The sequence below is a fragment of the Lissotriton vulgaris genome, chromosome 6, assembly GCF_964263255.1.
Source record: "Lissotriton vulgaris chromosome 6, aLisVul1.2, whole genome shotgun sequence".
NCBI classification, from domain to species: domain Eukaryota; kingdom Metazoa; phylum Chordata; class Amphibia; order Caudata; family Salamandridae; genus Lissotriton; species Lissotriton vulgaris.
Window position 1 is genome coordinate 54,856,785 of NC_141694.1, and position 26,139 is coordinate 54,882,923.

Here is a 26,139-nt window from a genome sequence, read left to right on the forward strand (position 1 = left end):
ATCTTTCAAAGTGACTTTTATCACGCACATCCATGTCGCCCTCGTCCGACTCACGTCAATGACAGCACTATAACAAGACATACATAGCCACTAGAGATTTCTTCGGCTTCCGATGTATTACTCAGAAATATGCTGCACCTGAGAACGGAATGGATTCTCTTTCATTGCACCATGTGGGAAAACACTCCCCACAGAGCGGAATACCCTGCTCGGAAAAGAGTCAGAACCAGATGCCAAAGCAAACATGGCGTCTTGCGCAGCAGAGGACGCTCATTCATGTTGTGATTGGGAAGTGAGATCTTTGGCTTTGCAGGAAGCGCATGCTTGGAAACTGAATGGAAAAGTCAACGGTGATGCTGCAATGTGAATCACAGAGGGTCTTTCAGCCACTCGGGGATGCTGAGTTGGCAGTTTTTCTTGAGGTGAGTTGGGCACACTTTTTAAAGATTTCACAAATGCGCTTATTCTGCAAGGGATAGATTTAGACCTGGACTTTGGGGCAATTAAATCAAACTGGAAATCCTGGATGGGAAGATCAATGGTTTTTGAATCACAGAATGAAATGACCTTTTCCCCATTGTTTGTGTCTTCACAGGGTCCAGGCCCTCTGTCAGCACTCCACTGCTCTTGCGCTAGAGTTGCACTGTAAATACCAATATAATGTATATGTTAAGCACTAGTTACACCAGTGAATAGAGTCCCGGTGCACACATGTGTGACCCTTTGCATCTTTTACTTCACGTGTTCGCCTCAAAGTGATCACCAAGTAGATCCCTTAGGACCCGACCCTCAGGACACAGAGGCAGAGCAGTTGAAGGCTTATGCAGGGAGTCAGTGTGGGTTAGCAACGCGGAGCTCCATAAGCCAGAGAGTAACACGCCACTATAACTCAATGCTCTGTCCCGTGATTATACTTTTCAATGACACTCATCTAAATGCAAAATACAAATCAGACCGCCGTAGCCTCTCCTAAGCCCCAGATCTGGGTCAGGAGGTCTCTCAGTGTTGCACAATGGATACACCAGGGTCACCTCAAGGATTTTGGGGGCCCTGGGCACGACATACTTTAAGGATCCCTAGCCGGAACAGCATTGCCTTCTGTTACCCATTTCTGCATATTTTGCCCAGTGATCCAACACAATATAGAAGAATCCATGGAAGGTTGAGATGAATAAAGAGACAGATGTGAAACAGAGAGGAAGTTACATTTTCCTGGGGGTTGAGCCTTGGTTGGTCGGGGCCCAGAGCAATTGCCCACTTTGCCCATGCCTTAAAATGCCTCTAGTAAATACCCTTCCTATCCTCTTTGTCACAAAGTCACAATGTAAAACCCCTTCCTACTGGATTTGACATAGGGTCTTTGTTAACGCCATCTCTATCAGATATCCGCAATGGATCTACTTCACAGGCAGGTTCCCACAACCTCTGCCCGACCCATTGCCGCTAAATAAGATCAACGAATGGGACTGACTCGAAGCCCTGAGGCCACGTTACTGTTGGGTCAAAACCAAGCACAAAGTACACATGCACAAGCACTTGAAAGTCAGGGAAGCACGGCACATCAGGCCAGATGTATGACAGTAACCTTGTAATAAAGCTCTTCAGGTGATGTGGGGAGTGGTCTGTATGGCCAGAGAAAGGACCTTGTCTGAAGACAGGATCAAAATTGCAATCAATGATTTCCCCAGACACGACTGACCACCCTTGGCTGAACACTCTGCATTACTCGGAGTCTTCCTCGTCGCTCGCCTAGCAGCGTGAGGTTGAGTCCAAATACAAAGCACAGTCAATGCAATCGCACCAACCTACCTTTGGTGTATTTCCTCGATTTTGTAGCTTTTTCCGAGCCTATGTATAGTAGTTGTTCTCTGTTTCCATGTGTTCCTTTGATTACTCTCTTTACTACCAAAGCATGAGCCACTTCTAGACAGGAGGCAAATGTGTGGGTGGGCATAAACAAGAGCAGGGGGCAGCAAGGTGAATTAGAAAAGAATGTGCATTGAAAAGGGTAACATGAAGACATGTAGAGAACTTGGAGACGTGCGGAGACACAAACTAACGTGGGAATAGCAAGATGATTAAACTATGGAAGAAGGTACATGGGAAATATCTGAGCTGCAGATGGGAAATGTGGCTGTGCAGATGTGGGACAGAGGATGATGTGCACATTTGAGTTTAAAATGTAGAGTTGCAAAAAATGGCTAAGATGTACTGATAAACACACTAGATGATGGACGGAATTTTGCACAATGGCAAAACATTCAGCGCCAGTCACAGATCTGGGTTTAATCCATTGTTATTTTGCTCACCAAGCCACCCCAGTTCAGACATGGCCAAATGCAAATCAGTCTTGGCCCTGTGCCTCATGGGAAGAGTCCAGCCCGAACTGCCAAACCATGTCTTCCCTGGACCAGAATCAAGCATCCTAGGACCGGTTTCTGGCTATCAGCCGTCTTCAGCCAGGATAGCTTGACTCCAGTGGCATAGTGAGCACGGGACCCAAGTCTGGACATACCCTTCCCACATAGGGTGAACAACAAAACACACAAGATGATGGACGGAATGTTGCACAATGGCAAACCATTCACCCCCAGTCACAGATCTGGGTTTAATCCATTGTTATTTACTGATTTGTGATGTAAGGCACGAATAGGACCCCTGGAATTCTGAAAAAAGAACAATTGATTGACGGAATGTTGAACACTGTCAAACATTCATCCCAGTACGGAGATCAGTACCTAAATGAATTGTCAATTGTTCTTTTTGCATTTGTCTCTCTAAGTGAGCTGGGTATGCCCAGACGTGGGTCCCTTGCTCAACTGCACCACTAGAGTCAAGCTAGCCTGGCTGATGAGGGGTGATGCCCCGAAACCAGTTCCAGGATGCTTGTTTATGGTCTAGGGAGGACCTGGCTTGGCAATTCGGGCTAGGCTGTTCCCATTGGGCGCAGGGTCAACACTGATTTGCATATGGATGGGTTCAAACTGTGGTGCTGTGGTGAAAAAAAGAATTCCTTGCTTTCATCGAGGCAAACGACTCCCTCGACCCATCCCAGTCCGGATTTCGAGCCAAGCACAGCACCGAGACTGCCCTCATCGCAGCCACCGATGACATCAGGACCCTGCTTGATAACGGGGAAACAACCGCCCTCATCCTCCTAGACCTCTCAGCCGCCTTTGTTACCGCCTGCCATCGCACCCTAATAACCTGCCTCCACAACACTGGGATCCAATAAAAGCCCTGGACTGGATCACCTCGTTCCTCTCCGACAGAACCCAGAGAGTCGGCCTCCCTCCCTTCCGCTCCGCGGCCACCAAGATCATCTGCAGCGTACCCCAAGGCTCTTCGCTCAGCCCAACCCTCTTCAATATCTACAGGAGCCCCCTCGCTGCCATCGCACGCAAACACAACCTCAACATTATCTCCTACGCCGACGACACCCAGCTGATACTCTCCCTCACCAAAGACCCAGCCACCGCCAAAACCAATCTCCAGAAAGGAATGAAAGCGGTGGCGGAATGGATGAAGCTCAGTCGTCTGAAAGTGAACTCAGACAAGACGGAGGTCCTCATCCTTGGACCATCCCCATCCGCTTGGGACGACTCCTGGTGGCCCACAGCGCTGGGTACCGCACCGACAGCCGCGGACCACGCACGCAACCTGGGATTCATCCTGGACTCCTCTCTCACGATGACCAAGTAAGTCAATGCCATCTCATCCTCATGCTTCAACACCCTGCGCATGCTCCGGAAGATCTTCCGGTGGATCCTTACCGGAACCAGAAAGATGGTCACCCAGGCCCTCGTCACCAGCCGATTGGACTACGGGAATGCCCTATACGCAGGAATCACAGCCAAACTTCAGAAAGACTCCAGCGCATACAGAACGCATCCACACGACTCATCCTCGACATCCCCCGCCACAGCCACATATCCACCCACCTGAGAGACCTGCACTGGCTCCCCGTCAGCAAAAGGATCACGTTCAGGCTCCTCACCCACGCACACAAAGCGCTCCACAACATGGGCCCCGAATACCTCACCAATCACCTCACGTTCTACACTCCGACCCGCCAGCTCCGTTCCGCCAGCCTCGACCTCGCCGCCGTCCCACGGATTCATGGAACCACCACCGAAGGAAGATCGTTCTCCTACTTGGCCGCCAAGACATGGAACTCCCTCCCCTCCCACCTGCGGCTGACCCAGGACCATCTCACCTTCAGGAAACACCTCAAGACCAGGCTATTCGAGCAGTAGCAGCACCCCCCCTCCCTTCAGCGCCTTGAGACCCCTATGGGTGAGTAGCGCGCTCTATAAATGCACTGATTGATTGATTGATTGGATTAAACCCAGATCCTTGTGACTGGGGGTGAATGTTTGCATCGTTCAACATTCCATCTATGAATTGTTCCTTTTGCATTTCTTTCCTGGAATTAAGAGGCGCTGGAGGACCAAATTACATGGCATGGTTGACAGCATGATGAAGCAAGAAAGGAACATGTTGCAGCATAATGTGGCCTCTTCTGTTCCATTGATTCTGTATGCAAAGGTTTCAGTTCATTAGCACCAGTTTAACGCCGGAGTACAGCATTTGGCAAATCACTGTGTGTGGCACTTTTTTAAAGCAAGTTTTCATCTGCTTAAGTTAGAAACAATTTCTTGGTTGGAATCTGTAAATTATACAGAATTATTGGCTTCTGTGATAGGTGAAGTAATCCATAATTATGCAGAAATGCTGCAGCCACAGACTCACATTTTCCAGTTTCCCTGGATGTTGAGGTTTTCTCAGACACACTAATATGAATGCGTCATTTATGCTTGTGATTGTGTGAGCTATTCTACACATCTGCATTTGCAGCTCACGTCACCATCGTCCACCACTGCCACACATCTGTATTTCCAGTGGCCACTCTAAGCACTAACTGAAGGTGACGGTGTGCAAGACTGTATCTCGCTGTCACCCTCTCACTTATTAGCAGGCAATACTGCACTATTAAGGTTCTCTACACCTGCCTGAGAAATGTCTCCTGTACTCCCAGAATCCTCTGCTTCACTTCTATCCGAGCCACACTCTTACCCACAAATATATTAAACTCATGTTCCATCCATACCTCATCTTACGTCATTGCATCTTGCATCTCATTATTCTGTTCTCAATGTTCAGTCTTTGACAAAGTTCAAAGTGTATTAGAAATATGGTAAAATACCAATAACGCTGCACAGTGGACAATAAAATACAATTTAAAAACACACAAATGCCATTATCGGTATCTACATCCACATCAAAATTATGTCCGCCAATTTCAAACTCTTCTTGCCTTTAGCCGCTATATGAATGCTCGCCGTAGGTCTGAATCTTAATAAATAAAAAATCTTATTCAAACTGGTGAATTTCAGCTCCCAGTACTCAGCCCTGCAGCAGCCTCACCCCTCTCCCCTCCACAGCTAAGGTCTGTCTTCTCTTTCTCAGGTGTCCTCGAACAGCTGGAGGGGGGAGGGGCGCGGTGCAACCTGGGAACATTGGAACACACCTGCGTCAGCAGCTCCACAGCCCCATCACTTTATTGTGTCAAGAAAGTGCATAGCAAATGGGCTGGAGGGTGGGTGCCCAGGGGTGGACCACATGTCCCAGGCATGGTCAGTCTACCCACTCTGACATTATCTCTCTGGAAAGAGCCATTAAAGGCACATTTGCCACCTGACTGCTCACCCTCCTGGACTGTGAAACCTGGGAGTGACGCGCCTTACAGTAGCAACGTAGTGAATTTCCATTGCAAAATCAATTTGCTGCTCAGCCGAGCCGGCACGCTACCGTCTCATGACTATTCAGGGTGGCAGCCATCTGCCGCAGTTAGTCGCTTCGCAAATATCAGGCCGTGATAGTGCAGAAAACGTGTTAGTCACTTCCATGTTTGTTCAGGTCGTGAGTCAAAGTTTTGCTTATCTGTCAGAACCAGCCAGACTAAGATAATAAAGATGTGCCTTCTCCTCTGAAAACCCCATGAGTTGGAAGTGGGGGTGTCACTTGAGTCTCCTCGGTTTGTGACGACATAGAAGGACGCTCACGCGAAGCGGGGGATTAAAGAAGTTGTACAGACCACTCAACAATGTAGTCTGCATGAGCTGCTGAAACAAACAGGCTGCGCTTTTACACAAGTGCATGTTTAGCTGTAAATCACAGGTAAGTCTGAGTTGCAGCCCTTAACAAAATGGATTCTGCATGCCTGCAAAATGGCGGCAATTAGCAGCATGGCAGACTTTGGAGAGAGGTGGCCGGGGCTCTTCTTGCTAGCCGCTCCATGCACATTCTCTTGTGGTTAACTGATGGCCCTACCCTACCACATCTTCAAGAAAGTTGGAACAAGCACTGGCAAAACCAACCAGTCTTGTTTACATGCGACAAAACATGCAAGCACAGGCATTTACAAATGCTCTAGTGGTGATAATGGTTGTGGAAGTAATGGTGATGGTGATAGTGGTGGTGGAGGTCATTGTTGTGGCAGCCTTAAAGGTGTTAATAAAGATGGCAATGGTAATGACTAGCACTTGAGTTTAAAACATGTTCAAACGAGTCTATTGCATGGAATAATAAGTACAAAACGGGTTGATTTCTGCATACAATGCATGCATGAGAAAAAGAATTGCATGTGTGATGAATGGGTGTATTTTTCAGTGGTGAAATAGTCATTCATGCTTGGCAGTGCAAGCACTCCATAGGAGGAGATATCATCCAGCAAACAGCCAGTTGTATGTAATGAGAGAGTGCTAATCCTCTGGGTGGTGCCAAAGCCCAGTGTATATTCCAAAGACTGCTGTGAAACCAGAAGCCAAACCTTAAACATCGCCGGCCGGGCTTTCTTCTTAAAAAGTTTAACCTCTAGATTATCCGAAATCTCTGTGTCAAAACTACCATATTGGGGCCATTTTAAAACACCATCCTTTCTGGTGTATCGGATCCATACTTTGTTATATGTGATAGGGCCTACGCCATGTTTCACATATAATTCATAGGTCGGAGTTCCAATCGGAGGAACCGGACACGAGTCCTCCAACCGGGAATCCCTATTACAACCAAGACAAAACAAATTTCCAAGTCTGCTAAGACCAGGCATCTTCGCTCTCTAGTTAGGCTTCAAACTTCAAAGGATTATCGAATATGATAGTCTCGTGAATACACAAGTCCTTCGGTTTTGGCACTTGCAAGTTCCAAATCAAAGATCCCAAGGGGATACCCAAACTAAGAACCAAACTAAGGACTGGGAGACGCTCCACTTATACTTAACTGAGGTATCGATGACGTCACCAGAAGACTCGTCTATCGATTCGCTCTACCAATCATCAAGGGTCCAAAACAGGGCGATAGTCAGGGCAGCAGTCCTTCGTAGCCGTCGGGACGCGGGGAACCTCGCAGCAAAGACTTTCGGACCACGTCGACATACAGGGGTCGATGAAGTGGCGGCCTTCCTCCAGAATTTTCACACGAAGCTCCTCACGAACCTCTGGCTTGGACCGGTACCGCTGATACCACCCCACGTTGGGCGCCAACTGAAATACCGGGTTTTTAAGAACCCAGCGGTGCCAGGGAGAACACCCAAAGACTTCAAGTCCTTCCTGTTTCAGACTACAGAAACACAGAGTCTTCTTGGTGAAGTCAAAGATCGTATTTATTGGCTGCAGCTAGTAACAGGTATCCTAGAAGTACAACAGCATGTATGTTCTCAGGAGACTGCTCTAATTTACAAAGCCAGCCTTCTCTTTTTATACAAAATAATATGCTTCAGGCAAACATTCCTTATTTTACAGTAGACCATTCACATATTTTCACTACAAAGAAAAAGCAGAGTCATGATGACAAGCCCACATTTCAGTTTGTCCAGTCCATAATCAATTACCCGGCAAGGCGCAGAACTTTCATCAGATATTGACGTACCCCCAATAAACACGGGCACCTCCTCCTCGTAAAGCAGGTCATAAAGAAGAAACAGGGACAGGTGTGTGTAAGATTAGGCATGGTTTGTGTGCGATGAACGGTTTATGACATGTTGTGCCTTGATGCTAATCTCATTCGGCCACTGGGAAAGGAACTGGCCGAACAGGTTTGGCTTCGGGCAGTGGAATCAGCTTGCCCAGGTCACAGAGAAGTCAGCAAAGGTGTACGTGTCCTTCAGATCGAATTTAGCCTTAGTTATTTGGCTATGTGAGGGCAATCACAAAATGGCTGCCGTTCACAAAATGGAACCCGAGGGTTCAGGACGAAAACTTCGATTTCAGGGTGATTTTGTCACTCGATCATGACGAAAATGCTTATGCATAGTATTCAAATCATTACCGGTCTGCTAGTACCAAAATCGTCATGATACGACGATGTTTATGACACGAGTCCAGAAGTTTCAGTACCACAGAACACGAGTCCAGAATTTTCAGTACCACAGGGGTGTGGCTATTACAAACTTAAAGTCTTATGTATTAAATGATTTTGTGGTCAAAAGCTTGCAACTTATAAAATCAAAGGCTTGGCTACTGTAAAAACATAAGTTGCTATTTATTAAAGGCATATGATGAGTAAGGGTGGGCGCTAAACTCCGTTCCGCTGGTGGAGTTTGTGGAGTTTTGCCCACTATGCACTCTGCCTAGAGCGTGGAGGTCTGGAAAAACTCAGCAAACAGCTGACTGGCAAAGTTTTTCTCGCACATGGCTTGTCAACGTTAAGTTCGCAAGCGTGAGCAAGAAAAATTCAGTGCCAGGACGAGTCCAGGAGTGATTTTTCAAAACAAGTAGTCGCGGCAGATCACTACCCTTCACGTTGAGAATGATGCCGCTCGAGTAGTAGATCTATTTGAGGGGCAGAAAGAAGCAGTGCCCTAAAGCTCGGCACGCGGTGCCATTCCTGCTGAATTTACAGCGCGGAACTAGCCCCTGGAGCTAAAAATCAATGCAAGCAGCGCTGCATGCTTTAATTCCGCCACTCATGAAATCTTGCGGTGTTTTTATGTACCTCCTTGAAATTCCACTGAGTTAAACTCTGCGAGCTCTGCACACCCCTAATATCTTTCCGACTAACAATGTGTACTTTGAGATGCACTGTGATTCAGAAGGAGGAGGGTCTTGAAAGGGGAGCCTCTTGTTCTGACTCACAACACCAGGTGTCAATGTTTTGATTTAATATGACACCCAGGTGAAAATGTGTCACAGCAGTTGCAATGCAATTTGACTTTTAGGACAACAGGCCATTTCATTAGCAAAATTACTACTAGGGTCTATCATTAGGATTGCCAGAACAAACCCAACATCACAAGTATGATTAAAATTTAAGTTCCTTAGCACCTTTTTGGCAGCTGAAAACAGACCTCCTTTAAGGCAGAAATTGCATCATACTTTAAAACCTAAATAACAACGCGAGTTGCATCTGCAGCCAAAAGTAGTTGTGCAGCCGCACTCCTTGGAGTTATTCACCTTCAGCACAGTTAATTTAAACCTAGCAATGCTTCAGTGATCAACTTTAAAAAGGTTCCATTTTTTGAAATAGTGATGCACATTGCCGTGGCATAACAATGGTGTGAAATATCATTACAGCGCTTAGTATGAGAACTGGAAGTTATTTACACCTAGCACTATGCATGTGGCTTTCAGTCAAAGGCTATGGCAAACCAGGCCAGAATCTATATGAGAAAGAGCCTAGCCTGACCTTCAGCAGGTGACAGGGAGGAGAGAGGAACAACGTGATTCAGGAAGGATGGGTGGACATAATAATGGGGTGGAGGAGAAGGGTGGTGAGGGAGACAGCAGATTGAGAAGGGAGCAGCAGGTTTGGAAAAGTGGTTCACCTGTGTCTCCTCTGTAGCCCCTTACCGCACAGCTAACATGAGGTGACTTTCAGCATTACCCTGTTTTAGAATTAGAAAAACCCCAGGACAGGCAGGAATTTGTCTTTTTCTAGTGCGCTATACAAGTACCAATTTACATTTACATTTACATTTCTTAGCTTCACTGCGAGGTTTCACTATCCTCTTTCATCACTGCCAAATTAATTCAAATGACTGAGGCAGGGGACAGATAAAGCATGTTGTCTGTTGTTCTCCATCCACTCCGAAAGACTGCATTTTTAGGTCTCGTCTGAGATAGCATACGCCCTGTAGCTTGTAATCTGGAAAGGACTTGGAGCCCATCCATTGCTTACCATTTGTTGACTTCACGCCAGTCTTATTTCCTGGCTCCTGATTGGTCAGTGTATTCAGTTGCACTTTCTCTTCATTCGTTTCTCCCTTCTGTGGAGCATGGACCAAGTACTGATTGCTTCTTTTTGATTAGTGTCCTTCCAATGCTCGTCTTTGTTGCTGCTTGTTCCCCTATCCACACTCATCTGCCAATATGTATACCATCAGCACCCAAACAACCTACAAATAATACCACATCACCCTATCACCACGACACTACCCTACCACCACCACATACTACTCTACTACCACAAACTTCCACCACCAACATCCGATTTTTACCACCCTAACCATCACCACCTTCACCCAACAACCACACTATCACCCTACCACCACCAGCCTAACCACTACCCTTATCACTACCACTACCACCCTAACCACTATCACAATACCCTAACCGCTACCACTCTTCCCTAACCACCATCACTCTACCATACCCACCACCAGCCTCACTACCATTACTTTATCCTAACCACCACCATTACCCACACCATCAGCCTAACCACCACCTTACCACTCCCATGCCCAACACCCTAAACACCTTCCTATCCATCAGAACCCTAACAACCATGCTCACTGCCACTACCCTTGCCACCGCCACCATTTTAACCACCACCACCCTCACCACCCTAACCAACACCTTCACCACAACTCTTTTCTTCGCCCTAACCACCACCACACCCTACCACCACCATCACTACCTTAACAACCACCACTGTAACACCACCACCAACATAACCACCTTCCTAACCATCACCACCACTTTTACTACCAAACACCACCACCCTAACTACCACCACACTAACCACCACCACCCTAACCACCTTGACTCTAGCCAGCCCACCACCACCTTACCAGCATCATCCTACCACCACCCTAACACCACAGCCATCACCACTACCACCCTTGCCACCACCCTCACCACCACCCCCAAACAGCACCATCCTACCACCACCTTCACCAATATCACCCTCATCAGCCTTACCACCTCATCACCAGCACCCTCACCACCACTCTCACCACCACCACCTTCACCACCACTCTAACATCCCTACCCAAACCACCACCACCCTGTCACTAAACATGGCTGTCAATTCCTGTAGACGTCTTTATTTTTAACAACCATTTCCAACTTGATTGGTATTTTCATGGAAAGTTGTGGCTTACGATTGCATTGGTTCACTCTTGAGTAATTTGTTCTTGCCTGATACTCTGCATCTAGGTATCTAATAAATAAGTCATATGAAATATTCACAAGTCGTCTATATCTATCTATCTACCTGCCAGTGTTATGATATGGAAATCAATATGGAACTCTATTGAAGGATGTTGCTGTGAACCTGAGTGCTCGCTTTGGAGATTCACATGTACATGAACCGCATTGCGTTGTAAATTTTAATTGCTATGGATTCGGAATAAGAAAACGCAGTGGTCATCTCATTTCGTGGCAAACTTTTAAAAAAGCAACGTAAAAGTGCAGTCAATCCTGCTTCAAAGACTGGTTGTGTGAGCTGTCCTGCATCTTCTTGTTTGTCCCTCCCCTGGAGCATGTACAGATGGCTTGTGTCCTTCTACTGCTTACTTCACTGCTTTTACTTTTGGATGAAGTACTCCACGAAAATGCACGTTTTCCAGTTGTCTCTATTGTATACCTCTCTACATCCCTCCATCTTGCTTTGTGTTGCTCTTCCACTGTGCTTCTGCCCCACGCCCTTTCATGTTGTGCTTGGCCTTGAGTGCTTCTCCGAGCATTGCTTTCTGGTTTGTGTTCTTCTGTTCCCCCGCGCTCCGCGTTGCTGTCTCTCACCCGTGTTGTGTACTTTTCCCACCGTCCTTCATGTTGTTTCCAACCCATCTTCCATGACCCTTCCCCTCACGAGTGCCGTCCACACAAGCTTTCCTGCTTGCTTCTTTCCACCCACCAACTTGGATCAGTAAATAAAAAAATAAAATGTTGTAGGCATTTGCATGCGTGGTTCTTGCTCTTACAAAAATGACACTTCCACTTTGGCTGCGTTATAGCACCTTTTTTTTGCCCGTGCTGCAGAGCATTTCTAAAAAACATTGGCACAAAGCTAGACCTATTGGCTTTCGCCAATGCTTGATCTCCTTATATCCCTTGAAACTTTGACTTTTTCCCTTTTCTAATTTGTTTCTGTTGTCTATCCGGATTTGGCTCTATTTCGTATTCTGCATTTGCATTCCATTGTGATATTTTTTTATTTTCATTTCGTTTATTTATTTTATTTAAAAGGTTTTATATAGTGCTGGCTGGATCCAAGAGTATCAGAGTGCTTTACAGGATAGGGTAAACAATAGACAGGTCCAACTAAGTACAGTTGCTAAAATAAGGTAAGGCAGCTGAACACTATGAGTGATTTACAGATGGGAAGTTCATAATCAAGTATCAAATTGAGGGTATTAGATCAGGAGGACAGAGAGGAATTGTATAGTAGGTCAATAGTTGGAGAAAGGCGAGAGATTAGGGTATAAAATTGTGGAAGGGAGGGGTGAGGTGAGCTTACAAACACACTCCTTTTCACCCTCTGCGTCTGTCTTTCATTTGGATGCCTCCTTTAAATCACAAACATGACTAGAGAGCAGTGGGTGCACGCCTGAGCCCAAATTCTCACAGAGGTGATCATGTACATTTGGGGCAAGTGGTCAGGCCCATTTCTCCACACAAATCTTGTCAAAATTCATATACAAACCTTGTGTGAGAGAAGAAAGTGTGGTCAAGCAGAGTAGAAACAAAAATCACCTGAGTGACGTGGGGGATGGGGAAGAGGAAATTACGAAACCTCCGGCCACTATCCCCGCCCCCTTGAGAATGGGATTCTGCAGAAAACCCAAAGCCTGGATTGCTTCCCTGCCGTTTTGTGGCTACGAGGGGGGCGCGGACTAAACCCCACTTGAAAAGAATGAAAATGTCGGAACATGAGGCCGTTAATCGCCTTCCTTAATGGCGCTGATTATGAGCTTATGTTGGCAGCGGCACGTTTTTGAAATTCGGCTTTTTAGGATATTAAAGGCCAGAGCTAATTGATTTAAAAAAAAGGAAAAAATAAAATAGGAAACGAGTGAGTCAGAGGGAGGGCGTTAACCTCGACTCGTCGTCGGTGCGCGTATTATGTGAGGGTTTAAGGGGTGTTAGGCAGCAGTTTGTGTTAATGCGATAAATGCCGTTTCCAGCCGGAGCATGAACAGGGCGCACCAGCAGCTCTTGTTCCTCTTCTACGAGGCGCCGTGGAATAGACCACAGTGGGACGTGCTCCTCTCGTCACTGCGCACTGCAGATGTTGTGAACTTCTAATTCATTTGGTATGTTGGGTCCCCCAAGAAAAAGTGGCTTCATTCAGAGTTTATCTGTTTGTTTCTCTTCCTTGAGTGACTCTACAACTTGTACATGTGCACATTTTTCCTGTTTATATCTCTTCCTTGAGTGACTTTACACCTTGTACATTTGCAAATGTTTTTTCAGTTTGTATCTCTTCAATAACTCATGTAATCCAAAGTCCTTATGTAACGCAACTGGTTCTTTTGTAAAGCGCTCCTTCGGGTAATGTTCGCGCTATATAAAATCGCATTGAATAAATAAATAAATGACGACCTGTCAAAAACACAATCATAAATAAAAAGATAAACAAACAGTGAATAATTTAATAATACTTTGGGTTTAACAAAACAAACTGCAAAAAGGAGCCATTCTAATTACAAGGATGGCAACAAGAAAAGAGACAAGCATTGGCAAAGCCAACAGTTTTGAATAGCATTTTTAGTCCAGACTAACATCTTTAAAATAGAGCCTTCTGCAGTGAAAACACAAGGCAAAAACAATTGCATTATCCATGTAATGCATTTATGAGATCAAGAATTTAATGTGTGGTCATTGTAATTTAGAGAGGCAAAATTATCCATCATACAGTGCAATGGAAACACTCTATAGGTTGTGAAACTGATACATCACAAAGCCAGTAGCCTTGGATGAGAAATAAATACTCTTCTGGCAGTGGGGCTTGTAAGTATAGCTTAAATGGGAGTGGGGGCACATACACACATGCACATTCACACCCATGCATTCACATGCAGACGCACACACACCCACACACACACCCATTCCCAACACAGTGCTGACGCCAACCGACCTCGAACTTCACCATCTTCTGGGACAACACTCAATCAGGATTTAGAAAGAACCACAGCACCAAAACATCACTCATCGCTGCCACCAATGACATTTAAATCATCCTGGAACGAGGAGAAATAGTGGCCCTCATCCTGCTCGACCTCTCGGCGACCTTCAACACTGTCTCCCATAACACCCTCATCAGAAGACTCCACAAGACTGACAGGATCTGTTCCTTCCTTACTGGAAGAACCCACAGGGTCAGGCTGACGCCCTCCACACCATAGACCAAGAAATTGTTATGTGGAATCCCACAGGGATTGTCCCTCAGTCCCACCCATTTCAACATATACATGACACCACTCGTCAACATCATCTGATCACAAGACATCACTGTCGTCTTTTACACCAATGACATTCTACTCATCCTCCCCCCGATGGACAAAACCGCCACCGCCAGAGCCAACTTCATCAACTGCATGACCATGGTAGCAGACTGGATGCAAACCAACTGGCTGCAGCTCAACTCCGACAAGACCGTCTTCTAAAACAAGACTTCCACATGGGACTCCTCCTGCTGGCCGTCGGAGCTAGGACCAACACCCATCCCACAGACATTGCAAGAAATCTAGGGATCATCCTAGACAACAAGTTCAACACAACGGCTCAAGTCAGCACATTGTGCACCTCCTGCTTCCACATCCTGCGCATAATCAGCTGCAAAAAATCTTCAAATGGTCGACTCAAAACACCAGACAGACCATCACACAAGCACTCATAAAAAGCAGACTGGACTACGGCAATGCTCTCTACTCCGGAATCTCCAAACAACGCCTACACAGACTCCAGCCCATCCAGAATGCCACTGCAAGACTCATATTCAACCTCTCACACCACATACATATCACACCGCACCTAAGCAAGCTTCACTGACTTACCATTCGTAAACGCAGCCAGTTCAAACTTCTCATGCACACATACAAAGCCCCACACAACACAGTACCAAACTACTTGAACAGCTGCATGCACTTTCGCCAGCCCACCAGACACCTACGCTCTTCCTCACTCTCACCCTTTTTGTACAGTAAATTAGTGGAAGCTTGGCAATCAGGGAAGACATTGATAACACTATACAACCTCGCTCACATCCTAACCGCACCACAAATGCCCATTTCCACAACCTCTTGACATGCATTACCAGTCGTAGATAGACTACACAATTCCAGTTCCCTGGCAATATATTGGAGAAACCCTCTGCCATCCAAATACAGGAACACATTGTTAACAAGGACCCCCTGTTCAATTAAGAGTCTGGTTTAGGTCACACTGCTGCACCGAAACAGTGACACAGTAACAATCCAAGAACTGGATGAGACCTCCAGATGTATTATGGTTAACCTTCCACCCTTGTATTTCTAGATCGCTGGGTGAACTTTGACACCATTGATCACTACATCTTGAGAAGCATTCTCTCAATCTGTGAGTGATTCAACAGCACTGCACTACACTAGTTCATTCTGTTTCTATTAGACTGTCATCGGTTCATCCAAATGAACTCTTGCACGTCTCAGAAACGCCCATTGATGATGTGACTTACCCAAGTTTTAACTCTTTCAGGTTCTGTTCAGCATCTAACTGGAATTCTCAGGAGTCTCCTCCTTACCTACAAAATCAAAGTGTGTCAATGAGGAAACAGCACCAGGAGGCAGCCAAGGCTCACCAGTCAACATATGCTGCATAAAAGAAAGTTGGGCCTGCTTTCAAGCATGGATGTCAAGCACCTACTTCAAGCTGAACTGAACAAAACCAACATTTGTGCTATTGACCATGTGTAAATGGCCAGCCAAAGACAAGCCTTTCTCTGACTGTGGCAAATCTGCTGTCTTCATCAGTGCTAACAACCCATTTTCACCACCCACATTACGGAGAAGACCATGGTGTCAGATATTCCTCTGACTAAAAATAAAGCATTACCTGCATAAAACATGCGGAAGACTCAAGGTAGCGTATAAACCATGGTGATAGTGCACCAACCTACCTGCTAGGAAACGTATCATTCTCAGGAGCCTCCACAGGACATTGCATGGGTCAAAATGAAGAAATTCAGGAAAGAGAAAACAAGGAAGTCAGTTTTTCCAAACAATTCCACCTCACGTCTGACTTTCTGTGATGCTTGGGCACTACACTTCAGGGAAGAACTGAAAACTCACCCCTGCAGGTCGCCCCGGATCCTTCGCCAATAATAATCTATTGCCTCCAAAATTGGCAGCAACTGGTTTCTTTCAAATTCTCTCAGGATAAATCCATTTTCACAATGCTTCCCATCTCGAATCCTTCCTTACCTTTGTACATGGCTTCACTGCTAACCATCTGGGTGAGCATCATATATACACATATGAGTTTAATCCCCCAAAATAGGGTATTCCCTTCTGAGAACGAAGGAGCGTCCCCACTAAAGATATACAACTGATCAGACTGTGTGTTTGTCCAGTCCTGCACAAAACAATCCTGCCTGTAATGGAGGCCCCATTGAACCATGGTGCAAGGGTTCCTGCACAAAAACAATCCTGCCTGTAATGGAGGCCCCATTGAACCATGGTGCAAGGGTTCCTGCACAAAAACAATCCTGCCTGTAATGGAGGCCCCATTGAACCATGGTGCAAGGGTGCCTGCTTTGGGTCCAGGCAGCACTCAGTGCTCCAGGACTAGGAGACAGCGTAACATAGTGGATATGGAGCATTTCTGTTGTTTCCCTTTCATGCAAAGCAGAGCAGCGACTGTGCTTGGTGCTGGGCGTTGCAAGAAAAATGAGTGAATCTGCCCCTTAAAGTATTCTCTTCCAAAAAAGACAAAGTTCTTTAAAGGAGTAGTCCAGCATGTACAATAGAGGTGGGTTCTCCTAAAATAAATAATGATTCTTCCACCAGAAGTCTCGAGATTGGGCTCACTGTAAAAAACAGAACAGTAAAATCCAAACATAGTCCTCACCTCCTTCATGCAGGTGGCAAACTGCTAGCTTTGCAATGCACGTGGCAAAATGATGTCACCGGTCAGTAATGTAAGAATTAATTCATGGGAATAAAAACCCTGCACCCATGCAATAAAGTTTATTACTTTACACTCCAGGGCTGCTCGGATCTAAGACAGGCTTTGTTCTCGGGACATCTGGAAATAAAGTCTTAAAAGTACAAACAAGCCACCATTTGAATGCAGATGGTGAATGCTTCTCTTGTTACCCAGCTCTTGCCTGTTCATTGAAGCATGAAACTGATGAGCATAGGTTTTTTTGTTCTGCTTAGAATATGGATCACTGTTTTTAAAGATCTGGCTGATCGCAGATCTGGCTGCTGGCAGAAGTTTCAAGAATATGTTATATCATATTATGTCATGGGGGTATGTTATTTTATGTGATTGCTGTCTCAGTGGTGCACAATCTGACTTTTGTGTGGCCTTGTAGTGCTGGCCGTCCAGGAAGACCTTTCCACTTAGTTCTGAGTTTTCTATCACAGTGATTGTCAGTGATGAGCGTGGGGGGGGCGGGGAGGTCCGTGGTCCGGCTGCGCCTACTGAGCCTCATTTGTGGTGCTAGAGGTCATTTGCCTCCGGTGCTCTGGGCCACTCCTATTATGACTCTGCAAACTGGTCCAAGTACAACCCTTTCCATGCTTGACTCTCAGGGCAGTGCGGGGGTGGGCAGTCATAGGATGCTCAGAGAGATAGCGTGGGGGTGCACACTCTCAGACCTCAGCAACCAACAGACACAAATAGGTACATGTCCATCTCAGTGCTTTTAGTCATGCATTTGTACTAAATACTACGTAATCATGCATGCATATGTTAATGTCTCTAGGAGTGATTCTCTTCAAGGCGCTACACCCCTGTGATAGTAGTTCCTCCAGGGAAGGCCTCTATCTGCTGGGTCTCATGTAAAGCATGAATTAAGTGCAGGATCAGCCTTTTTGTTCTCACACAGTCAATTGCAGACTCAGTTCAAGTCTTACACTTTCGGTGAATTGGGTTGGCAAAAATGTGAGTCTTTGCTCTTTTTTTGTCGTTTGAGGGGCCCTCTACCCGCCCCATTTGAGGGGCCCCCTACTCACCCCATTGCTGCACTGGTACGGCAATCAGGAAGTTCACAAGGCTTCTGGTGAAGGAGGTGTGGACGGCGTTTGACTGCACTTCTGCTCAGCTTTAGTCTCTACAGGTTGCGGCGTAGGTGCAGGCTTGGCCATGGTGGTCTCCAGCAGTTACGATGATGCAGCTTCACCTGGGCCACGTCACTCACAGCTCTGCTCGGGCCAACAGTGGTAGTGGCAGTTGCAATGTTCACAGCACTTACAGCCCTTCTCTGGGCCTACAATAATATTCATAATAATAGTTGCAAATCCCATCAAGGATTAAGATGATCTCAGCAGTTGCAGCCACCATCCAGGCCTTCAATGATCAAACAATTGCAGCTGCTCCCACCAGGAACTGAGGTGAGAGACTAGAAGGACCCATGCAGATCTCTCCCAGCTCGCTCTCAGAAAGTCAGCTCTCTTTGGATGCCCTTTGGGAACCGGGGATATGCTGGGCCTCTCTCCTTTTGGACAGTCTTTCCTCCTGCAAGATCAAGCAGACTCCTTCCATCTCATATTGGCAGGCAGGTTTCTGTGTACTTCAGGCAAAGCTACAGCTCCTTGAGCAGAAATTGTGGACTTCAGGTGAGGTCCCCTTCACCCCTGGGAGACTTGCTGCAGGAAGACACCCACTTGGGTTGCAAAGAAGTCCTTTGAGTACTCTGCAGAGCCCTCCCTTTCTTGGTCTTGGAACTGGAACAAAGTGGGGTTGTTGGGGTCCCACTTTTACGCAAGTTGTAGACAGAAAATGTGGATCCACTTTCTCAAAGTTTAGAATCAATTTGGGGTGGATCTTCTTTCAAGTGTCCTCCAGTGGCTGGTCTTCAGACACAAACTTTTGGGTAGAGTGATGCTTCTCACAGTAGGTAGCACTGGGGCAGTCTTCAACCTGGAGCAGCACCAACACAGGCACAAGGAGGTTTCTGCACCTGGCTGTCATCAGCCCAAAAAGGCTTCAAACAGAAAAGATGCCATTTCAAGCTTCTGAGTCACGCCTACAAAGCCCTCCACAACCAAGGACCTACCTACCTGAACCATCTCCTGCTTTTCAACCAATCTACCAGGAATCTCCGCTCCGCACACCTTGCCCTCGCTCAGATACCATGTATCCACCACTCCGAAGGAGGCTCCTTCTCCCACCCTTCACCTCGGCACCAACCCCTCGCTGACCCACTTCAGAAAGGTGCTCAAGACCTGGCTCATCAACTGATACCTGCAGCATTGCGCCTGGATACCCTCTTGGGTATACACCTGCGCTAAACAAAGAGAACTTGATTGATTGAGAAATAGCCTCACGTGGTATACAACGTTTAGCACGCATTTTTTACCACGCACTACCATTACAACGCAGGCATTACCACGCATACCATTACAACGCATTGCGCTGGGGGGCGCTCTAGGATAGGGAATAAGTTTAATTTTATATCCAACACCTTCCCTAGTGTCCACAGGGAGTGGAGTTGGAATATAAAATTATAATTACCACTATCCAGCACCTCAAAGCGCTATGCGTTGTAACGGTATTCGTTGTAAATACCGCGTTGTAAAGGTATGCGTTGTAATAGTATGCGTGCTAACGTCATACATTCGCCTCACGTCACACAATAGAGACTGCAGTAGCACCTGCCACCTCTACCATCCACCATTCACTGCAGTGCTCCGTAAGACTAATTAGCAACTTATGCTAACAAACAACCATCTAGAAGGGAGTCCTCTCTCCATCCTCCTCTCTTCAGTGTCTAATTCCCACCCTCTGGCTTCAGGAATGCAGGTAATGCATTTATATTCTCTGGGAGCTCAGTCCTCACCATTCCTTGTGATATGCCAGATCAGGAGCATTCAAAATGGATCTCACCTCCTCTACTACTCATGCTCACTCATGCACACAACCTATCAGTTAAATTCACTACATGTGCTCACAAACTTGACATTCGCATGGGATGCTAGCGCAAGGCACTAGGCATGCACATAATAAAAAAAGTTTACACAAGAAGGCCAGTAGGCCTCATTCACTGAGACACTGATAAAAATGTCTGGTCGGGCTACTAATCTTCCTAGAAATCCCAGTATGCCGCCACCACCACTTTATGCGCTACACCCGGTGTAGGTGCAATAGTCCTCTGCCCACAATAAGGGGACCTTTGGTGTACATCCCGAGGTCATAGGAAAGGTCAATGGCCTGAGTTCAGGACCTCACAGATTCATAGGCAGGTGTAGACCTCTGCACACATGCTTAGATAAGAATGACGCCAGGCGCAAAATAAAAGTCAAGTTAACATATATACATGCAGTTAGACATGCAGGGCAGGGATACAAGTCCACATGCCATGCAGGGAACATTCCTGTTCCAACAATCATCATGTGATTATATGTTTCAGCATATTGTTTGTTGCTGTGTACTTAGGATTCTGTAATGTAACATCTGGGGGTCGATTCCGATTCTGTAAAATTCCCTACAAATAGCCGTACGGAGCATTTTTCCCATACGAATCGTATACCTTCAACGTCCTCGTACGTACAATGAAGTACGATCCGAACCCAAAGCTGATCTCCGTACGAATCGTACAAAAGACCATACAACTAAAAAATCCGTACAAATCGCATTCGGAACATGCAGTACGCGACGTCCGTACGGATCGAAGCAGTTTTTTCCAACCCAGCAAGTACGATTCGTTACGACAACACTCCGTACAACTCTTTTTCTACGGTAGTATAAAACGTCTGTAAAAGCAGATTTCGACTCGAAACGCATGCGAAACAGACCCCCCCGGGTACGCGAGTACACCCCATGATTGCAGGGGTACGATGCGTAGGGGTACGGTGCATCGGGGTATGGTGCATAGGGGTACGGTACATCGGGGTACGGAGCATAGGTGTACGGTGAGTAGGTGTACAGTGCATAGGTGTACGGAGCATAGGTGTATGGTGCAGAGGTGTACGGTGCAGAGGTGTACGGTGCGTAGGGGAACAGAGCATAGGGGTACGGTGCGTACCCCCATGATTGCAGGGGTACGGTGCGTATGTGAATGTGTGGCTCTCCGTACGAATTGCTCATATGACGTTTTCCATACAAATCGCGTTCTCGTCCTTGGTCCGGATCGTACTTGTCGGGTCGTAGAACATGTTTACGATTCGTACGGTTCACCGTGAGGGTCCTGTGTCGTACAGATTTCATCTTGGTTTTCGTACAGTTCGCAAAGATTTAGATGTATTTTTTTCCTACGGATCGTACTACGCGAATCGGACGGATTTGTACGATTCGTACGGAAAAGGCTACGAATTCGAATCATCGTGCGGATTAGTTTCCCGAATCGGAATCGACCCCCTGGTGTGAGGTTGGAAAGTAAATTGATATGAATAATTTAATCTGTGGTCATGCTGACTGAATGCATGGTTTTGATGTTGGGAAGCTGTGGCGTGAGGGTTATTTCTATTTTCATACACATCTCTTAAGTTGATAGCAAGCCTGGCAATTCACACTCTAGAAATATTAGGGGGTTGTTGAACCGACATTGACAAATTTGATAAACTAATATGGTTATTATGAAATGTGTGAGTGAATGCCCTACGTACAGGAGTAGTTCTCTATGTGACAGTTTAGTGAAGAGTAACATCAACTGTCAATATCTATAACATCTACTGTCAATACTGTCAATAATTCTGACTTGGCAGGTTTTTACACCTATAACCATTGCAAAGCCTGTAAGAATACTAAGTACACCAAGATGGAGACTATACAACATTCTAGCAAAAATAGGTACATAAACAGAAATATAACAAGCACACATGATTACGTTTTATATGTCCTCAATTACCAATGAAATAATCAGTACATATGTAGTTCTATTAACCTAGTCAAAACGTGTGTTGGCACATGCATGCTATTAATCACAACAAAACACACTATCCTGTTGTCTGTTGTTTCAATGAAATTCATAACAACAGAAGTGATGTATTGATTTTTTGCCATTTATTTATTTATTTTATTTATTTGCTTATATAGCGCCTGAATCACCCCCAAAGGGGTATCTCCGTGCTTGCAGGCACGTGGGGGAAGATGCGATGCTGAGGGAACCTCTAGAATAAAAAACTTTTCAAGGACCTTCTAAAGCGAAGGTAATCCATGCACTGCCTAAGTGCTAACCGCAGCGATTTCCAATTCCGAGGGACAAGGTAGGAAAAAGCCTTCCCCCCGGTCCTAGCTTTGTTATTGCGTGGGACTTTAAGAAGTGATTTTGTGCTGGATCCCAGATCTCTAAGGGGAGTGCAGTGAGTCAGCTTCTCCGTCAAGTATGTTGGCCCGTTGCCATATACTGCTTTATGGGTAATGCAGCTGATCTTAAATATTATTCGCTTACGCACCGGGAGCCAGTGCAGTTTATGCAGCAACAAATTCAATGAAGATCTATAGAAGGCGTTCAATACCAGATGCACTGCTGTGTTCTGCACTACTTGCAAATGATCCAGTGCAGCTTCATTTGCCGAGATCAGTGATGCATTACAATAGTCCAGTCGACTTATAACAAGAGACTGGACAAGGGTCTTCCGTGTGTGATCAGGAAGAAATGGAAACACACGCCTCAAAAGGCCTAAGCTAACCATTTGAGACACCTGCTACTTGATGTTTAGGCTCTGTTCGATGCGTACCCCAAGATTCTTTACTGATGACTTTGAAGGTGGAGGCACTAAGCTCCCTGGGCCACCATTCTGGTGTCCATAACAAGGTGGCTTCTCCCAAAAACATAATCTCTGTTTTCCCAGCATTTAGTTGGAGATAGCTGGTACTCATCCACTAAGAAGATATTGCTAGAATGCCGGCAGAGAAGTTAGTTAAAGCTGTAGTAGAGTGTTTGTCAAAGGAGAAGGTGAGCTGGGTGTCATCGCATAGGATATTGGAACAAATCCAAATGTCCTCATAAGGTTGTCCAAGGGAGCACTGTAGATGTTGTATAAGGTAGGGCTTAAACAGGATCCCTGTGGTACTCCCTTGGACATCTTCTTAGACTTGGACATATACGGGCCCAAGCTGACTGTCTGGGACCGGTAGGAAAGGAAGCTGGTCAACCACTGCAGTGCCTTACCTTTTAGCCCGGACTCCTCTAATCTTCTGAGCAGAATTTCATGGTTTATAGCGTCGAATGCCGCAGAGAGGTCTAAAAGCACCAATAAGGTGGATCATCCTCTAGCTAGTGGTATCCTAATATTGTCCGTGACTGCCACTAGGGCTGACTCTGTACTATATTTCGGCCTGAAGCCTGATTGTGAAACATCCAGGCAATTTGACGCTTCCACATAGGCTGATAAATGTATGTTGATGTGTTTTTCCAGCATTTTGCTCAGGAGCGGGAGGAGAGATATAGGTCGCAGGTTAGAAAGATCTTTCATGGAGGCCTTGGTATTTTTGAGTAGTGGAATGACCTGTGCTGCCTTCCATTCTGTAGGAAATTGACCTTCCTTTAGTAATGCATTCAAAAGGGAACAAATAGGGAAAGACAGTTGTTTTGAGAGGCTCGCCAATATTTTGGCCGGTACAACATCAAGGGGGGAGCCTGATCTGACGGTACGTAATAGTGCTTCCACCTCATCACAATTCAAAAGGGGAAAGCTCGTCAGATGTATCTTCTTTATGTCTGGGGGAGGTTCATGAATTGTGGTGGACTTAAATTGATAGCTGTGATGATTTTATCCTAAATGTCCTCTATTTTCTGTTCAAAATATTCCTCAATCGTGTCACATTAGGCTTGGAATGGAGATTCCTCCAGATCACACGCTTTACGGTTTGTGAAGGTCTTAAGGATCTGGTACAATACTTTAGGGGCATTCCTAGCCTGGGTTACCTGCAATGCGATGGAAGTCTTCCGGGTGATTTTAATATTTTTGTGGTATTGGGCAAGTATAGTTTTGTATTATTCTTTGTCACCAATATCATGGGACCATCTCCTCCACCTCCCAAGGTTTTTACAGTGTCCTTTCTCTATGCATAATTCCGCAGTAAACCAAGCTGCTTGAGCCTGTCTTGACTTACCCATTTAGGTTTTCAAAGGTGCAAGTTGATCAATAGCAGCTTAAGCTAAAACATTAAAGCAAGCTAGCCTAACTCTACTTTTTTGTGTTCCCCATCCCAAGGGGTAGGGAAAACGGCTGAAAAGGCTTCAGGGGTGACTTTATGCCACTGTCTGAATGAATAGTTTAAGACAGTGCCTGGCTTTTCCAGATCTCTGGATCTCCTAATCTTAAAATCAATTAAAGCGTGGTCTGACCATCTGATTTTCTGAGGAGATTCGCAGGTAATACGAGGAGAGTTTGTAAAAATAATATCCAGGGTGTGGCCAGATGTATGAGTGGGACCATCATTAATCTTTGTTACACCTAGAGCAGCAAGGTCGGCAAGGAAAGCCATTGCTTCGGCATTGATAATGTGTTACCTAGTGTGAGAGGTGGCAACCAAGAACTGTCATTACAGCTCTTGCAATCAAGATACATCAATGAGCTTGAGACTAGGACCCCTTTAGGACTAAATCCAGAGGAGGAGTCAAGCACAGATTTATGCTGATTTCTTTGACTTGCATCTCTTGTTTTTGTGAGGCTTGAAATGGTCTCATAATCTTTCTAAATATTCACATGTTATTTCTGTTTTTACCCCGGGCAGGCGTTTGGGAAGGAATATGGTGCAGATGTTGCATGTACCCCGAGTTAGGATCATAGGTTATTCTTCACTATGTGGGTGTGAGTGTTATGCATTATTCTACGCAATGTTCATATTTTCTTCGTATGGCTGCACTTGGGCTTTAGGTACACTCAAGAATTTGAATAGAAATGCATATATGGTCCGGTCTCATCACTAGTCCATGTTCATATGCCATTGGTGACTGATTATTTTCCTACACAGACTTGCTAATTTTATTTTTGTTAACTCGAGATGCTGTTTGTATTTGATTGTGGGTTTCTCCTTACATTCACTGACACCGCTGAGAACACCAGGGTCGTTAGGAGGACATCCTGTGAGCACATTGAAATGGCTTTTTTTGATGATCTGTCCAAACCTTTGCCAAGGGTGGCAACAATAAATCAAAGTGCAAATATAAAGTGCTTAGTGGATGGAACACAAGGCCCATTTAGTGTCTCTCACCATCCATTGTTGGAACAGCCTACAGGCCATGGTGGTTCACTGGCAATAGGTGAGACCATCCCTGTATGACACGTTAATGCCTGCTGGCCCAGATGCTATGATATACCTCGTCCTGGTCCTTTGGTAAGTCTATTGGGTACAGTCATGCTGACACCTCTTCTGGTGGAGGTAGTTGGCAGTCCTCTTTTCCCAACCCATGCCTCGGGTCAAAGCGACACACTTCCAAGCTGTTGCTGGGATGCAACAGTGGTCACCCAATTGAGCACTAAGGTGTTCAGCACATCAGATGTCAGGCATTATCTTTTGCATGTAGTTCCCTGATGCAACGGTCTAAAAACTGCTGAGCAGGGTGGCTCGTGGCACTTTTGGGCACTTCTGGGCAGTGCAGGGTCTTCCACTCATTTGCAGGGCACCCGGGGGCACCTCAGGTTGGGTAGTCTTTACTTCATGGGGACCAGTTAGAATTGCACAGCACAAATTGGCAGTGCCACAGTCACACTGTCCACATTCTAGGCAAACACACACTGGGTGCCACAATCAGGAATTTATCCCG